The sequence below is a fragment of the Homarus americanus genome, unplaced genomic scaffold (assembly GCF_018991925.1).
Source record: "Homarus americanus isolate GMGI-L3 unplaced genomic scaffold, GMGI_Hamer_2.0 scaffold16894, whole genome shotgun sequence".
Lineage (NCBI taxonomy): Eukaryota > Metazoa > Arthropoda > Malacostraca > Decapoda > Nephropidae > Homarus > Homarus americanus.
The window spans coordinates 88,170-94,257 of record NW_024746541.1 but is presented as its reverse complement, the minus strand read 5'-3'; positions in this window follow the sequence as shown (position 1 = coordinate 94,257).

The following is a 6,088-nucleotide window of genomic DNA, read 5'->3' as shown; positions in this document are numbered from 1 at the left end:
TTGTGTTGAGTTCTCGATTATTATAACTGGTTAATTTCAGACATCGGTGAAGCAAAACTAAAAAGTAGAATAACTTAATATAATTAATATATACTATTTACAATACATACAAGAAACAATGACAATAAACGTATTGACAACTGTGTTCAAAATGGGCGGGACTTACGGAGAAGGAGCCTTGATGTACAACGTTGAGAGGGAAAAACGCCTTTCTTCCTAGGGATAACCAACCAGTTATCCACATGTTTTGCGGGCGTGAAGTATAATATGAATCATCAGATTTACAAACAGACCAGCCGTCATTGTGACCATGACAGTGATACTGTATATTGTGATACTGTATATTCCTGGGAGATAAGACTCACAGGTGAATTTGTAACGGAGAGAACAGAAAAATTTTCATAGCACCTCAAGAATCAACTCGCCTAACTTATTTCACCTGGATATTGACTAACCTAACCTAAAGTTAAAATACTCTGATTTAACATGACAAAGTAACATAACGGAACCTAACCTAACGTTAACATAATCTATACCAATTGTAGCGTAACATAACGTAAAGTAACCAAGCCTAATCTAACTTAACCTACACCCCCAGGTAGGATCAATCCCGCTAGGCAAAGTTGAGTAATACTAAGGACGTGTTATCGCAACCTGCCCGCTGTATTATGTGGACCTAAACCACTGCTTATATACTTTAGTCAACACCTGAGACGATGTGTGCCGTTGTAAAGGGAAACAAAACATTATTGATATAAGTTTGTTGTACGCTCGATCACAATATCACATCAGAATCTGTGGCGTTATTGTAATTATGAATAGGATGGGTATAATATATTGAGATAGATTCCATGTGTTATTTATAAACTCACCTCCAAGCCAACCTAATACTTCTTATATGTTACCTTATCAAAAATACAAAGTTCGGTATGCTTATGAATGACTTGTGATACTTCTGAACTATAGTTGTGTGTCGGCTCCAACAACACCTGTCGTAAGTTAAGATTGAAATTTCAAGAAGTGTGACTGAGGCCTCGACCCATCCATCGAGCCATCAACCATCCAAATATAACCACCGATGAGAAAATAGCAGCCTTACATAATATTAATTGGCCCATTAACTTAATAAAGCTTTTTTACTGACAATTTTACGTACAGGTATAGAAACAATGACTAGAGACAGTACAGGTATACAAACAATGACTAGAGACAGTACAGGTATACAAACAATGACTAGAGACAGTACAGGTACACAAACAATGACTAGAGACAGTACAGGTATAGAAACAATGACTAGAGACAGTACAGGTATACTAACAATGACTAGAGACAGTACAGGTATACAAACAATGACTAGAGACAGTACAGGTATACAAACAATGACTAGAGACAGTACAGGTACACAAACAATGACTAGAGACAGTACAGGTATACAAACAATGACTAGAGGCTAACAATGACTACAGGTATACTAACAATGACTAGAGACAGTACAGGTATAGAAACAATGACTAGAGACAGTACAGGTATACAAACAATGACTAGAGACAGTACAGGTATACAAACAATGACTAGAGACAGTACAGGTATAGAAACAATGACTAGAGACAGTACAGGTATACAAACAATGACTAGAGACAGTACAGGTATACAAACAATGACTAGAGACAGTACAGGTATACAAACAATGACTAGAGACAGTACAGGTATAGAAACAATGACTAGAGACAGTACAGGTATACAAACAATGACTAGAGACAGTACAGGTATACAAACAATGACTAGAGACAGTACAGGTATACAAACAATGACTAGAGACAGTACAGGTATACAAACAATGACTAGAGACAGTACAGGTATACAAACAATGACTAGAGACAGTACAGGTATACTAACAATGACTAGAGACAGTACAGGTATACAAACAATGACTAGAGACAGTACAGGTATACAAACAATGACTAGAGACAGTACAGGTATACAAACAATGACTAGAGACAGTACAGGTATACTAACAATGACTAGAGACAGTACAGGTATACAAACAATGACTAGAGACAGTACAGGTATACAAACAATGACTAGAGACAGTACAGGTATAAACAATGACTAGAGACAGTACAGGTATACAAACAATGACTAGAGACAGTACAGGTATACAAACAATGACTAGAGACAGGTAGTACAGGTATAAACAATGACTAGAGACAGTACAGGTATACAAACAATGACTAGACACAGTACAGGTATACAAACAATGACTAGAGACAGTACAGTATACTAACAATGACTAGAGTACACTAACAATGACTAGAGACAGTACAGGTATACAAACAATGACTAGAGACAGTACAGGTATACTAACAATGACTAGAGACAGTACAGGTATACTAACAATGACTAGAGACAGTACAGGTATACAAACAATGACTAGAGACAGTACAGGTATACTAACAATGACTAGAGACAGTACAGGTATACAAACAATGACTACAGACAGTACAGGTATACAAACAATGACTAGAGACAGTACAGGTATACAAACAATGACTACAGACAGTACAGGTATACTAACAATGACTAGAGACAGTACAGGTATACAAACAATGACTACAGACAGTACAGGTATACAAACAATGACTACAGACAGTACAGGTATACTAACAATGACTAGAGACAGTACAGGTATACAAACAATGACTAGAGACAGTACAGGTATACAAACAATGACTAGAGACAGTATAGGTATACTAACAATGACTAGAGACAGTACAGGTATACTAACAATGACTAGAGACAGTACAGGTATACAAACAATGACTACAGACAGTACAGGTATACTAACAATGACTAGAGACAGTACAGGTATACTAACAATGACTAGAGACAGTACAGGTATACAAACAATGACTAGAGACAGTACAGGTATACTAACAATGACTAGAGACAGTACAGGTATACTAACAATGACTAGAGACAGTACAGGTATACTAACAATGACTAGAGACAGTACAGGTATACAAACAATGACTAGAGACAGTACAGGTATACTAACAATGACTAGAGACAGTACAGGTATACAAACAATGACTAGAACAATACAGGTATACTAACAATGACTAGAGACAGTACAGGTATACAAACAATGACTAGAGACAGTACAGGTATACTAACAATGACTAGAGACAGTACAGGTATACTAACAATGACTAGAGACAGTACAGGTATACTAACAATGACTAGAGACAGTACAGGTATACAAACAATGACTAGAGACAGTACAGGTATACTAACAATGACTAGAGACAGTACAGGTATACAGTGTACAGTTGAGAAAGCTTCCACCTTTAACACCGTGATTAAATATATAAAAGAAACATTTCACTCTACTTAACACTACCCGCGATGACACGATCACTACAATAACACAAATTCATTGGTTAGTGATTCAGAAAAGAACTCTTCTCTTGCTGTAGCTTCATCGGCTTTGCTGTATTGAATGTGAAGTCACAATAAGTTTTACACGTTTCTGCTAAGAAAACTGTTCTGGAGATGCCCCAGCTAGTGGTATTTTATCCTTATCTAAACCTTAAAGGGATCCACATCATTGTGTACAGGAGGACATTTACGTAACTTATACATATTGTAACTGGTGTTGATTTCACCTGCTGTAAAGAGCCCATTTATATAACTTATACATAGCGTGTGACATGAGTAGACTATCGCCATGGTGTGACACAGTAAACTTTCGTGATAGTGTGACATAAAAAAAAACTTTCGTGATGGTGTGACACATTAAACTTCCGTGACGGTGTGACACAACTTTCGCCATGTGTGACACAGTAAACCTTGACCACGGTGTGACACAGTAAACTTTGACCATGGTGTAGGGCGTGTAATAATTATAAGAACATAAGAACATAAGAATGGAGGAAACTGCAGCGGGCCTATTGGCCCATACTGGGCAGTCTCGTTTAGACCCAATCCCTATTGCTCATATAAGCATCCAACCTATGTTTGAAGCTATTCAGCGTATTCGAGTTAATGATGATATTTGGTAACTTGTTCCATTCATCCACTACTCTGTTTCCAAACCAGTGTTTACCTATTTCACGCCTAAATCTATATTTATCTAATTTAAAACCATTGTTACGAGTTCGCTCCTGGTTGGATAGTTTGAGTATCTTTGTAATGTCCCCTTTGTTTAGCCCTGCCTTCCACTTATACACCTCTATCAGGTCGCCCCTCGCTCTACGTCTCTCGAGGGAGTGCAAATTAAGATGCTTTAACCTGTCTCTATATTCATTAGGTTCCTAATGCCCGGGATTAGTCTTGTCATTCTCCTCTGAATTCTTTCCAAGGATTCTATATCCATTCTGTAATACGGTGACCAGAACTGAACTGCGTAGTCCAGGTGTGGTCTCACAAGAGCAAGATACAGTTTTAGGATGACCTGGCTAGTCTTGTAACTAACACTCCTTTGTATGAACCCAAGTACTTTATTAGCCTTGTTACGAGCAAAAACACATTGTTTACTTGGTTTAAGGTTCCTACTTATCATTACTCCTAAATCTCTCTCGCAGTCGGATTTCTCTATGGCATCGTTGTTCATCTGGTATCTGGTTTCCCTGTTTACATCCCCTATACTGAGTACTTTACATTTGTCGACGTTGAATTTCATCTGCCATTTTTCAGACCATTCGAAAAATTTGTTTAGATCTTCCTGTAGTTTTGCCGAGTCCTCGTCAGATTTAATAACGTCCTATTTTAGTGTCATCAGCAAATTTACTTATGTTGCTGTCTATGCCGATATCTATGTCGTTTCCGTATATAATAAATAATAATGGTCCAAGTACTGAGCCTTGGGGAACTCCACTTGTGACGTTGCTCCAATGGGACTTAGTGCCGTTAATGCTCACTCGCTGTTTCCTGTCCTGTAACCACGCCCTAATCCATTTAAGGATGTCACCTTTGATGCCATGTGCTTCTACCTTTCTAATTAGTCTTTCGTGGGGGACTCTGTCGAAGGCTTTGCTAAAGTCAAGATATACCACATCATAATTGTGCCCCTCGTCCACCGATTCGAAAACTGATGAAAAGAATGTTAATAGATTAGTTAGGCAAGAACGTCCGCTTGTGAAGCCATGCTGGGAATCATTGATCAATCGGTGCTTCTCCAGGTGATTTCGAATAGAGTTTGAGATGATTGCTTCCAGTAATTTGCCAACAATTGATGTTAGACTGATTGGGCGATAATTAGATGATATTGATCTATCCCCCTTCTTGAAAATCGGTATTACATTCGCTATCCTCCAGGATTCTGGTACTACACCTGTTTTTAAGGACATGTTAAACAACTTTGCTAAGGGCATACTAAGCTCTTCCTTACATTCCTTTAATACTCTGGCAAATATCTCATCGGGACCAGGTGACTTATTAGGCTTTAGTTTGTCTATTTGCTTACTAACATCGTTACTAGTCACTACTATCTCACTAAATTTGTTTTCTTCACTATCTCTGAATAGAGTCGGTGCCTCGGATATCATGTTTAAATTTTCGGTGGTGAAAACTGTTGAAAAATATTTATTCAAATTATTGCTCATTTCTCTGTCGTTATCAGTGAGCTCGCCGGTGTCTGACCGTATTGGTCCAATCTTTTCTCGTGTTTTAGTTTGATATATTTGGTAGAATCCTTTGGGGTTTGTCTTCGCCTCCCTTGCTATCCTTACCTCATTATTCCTCTTTGCTTTCCTTATCTCGGTTTTAACCCTACTCGCCAATACCCTATAATAGTCCCGGAGGTGAATTTCGCCACGATTTATCCTTCTACCTATAGCCTTCCTTTGGCCAATGATGTTCTTTAAATAATTATTTATCCATTTAGGGTCATTGTTGTCTGATCTGAGTTTTTTGTATGGTATGTTCTGCCTTTGTGCATTAAGTAACTCACTATTTAAATTGTCGTGGAACTCGGCAATCTCAGATCTCGTTATCAGGTCGGTGTCATCTGTGTTAGATACTGCATCATGATGAGAAGAATAACAATGTGTCATCATGCACAGTACAGCAGCGATCTGGTTGAACAAGG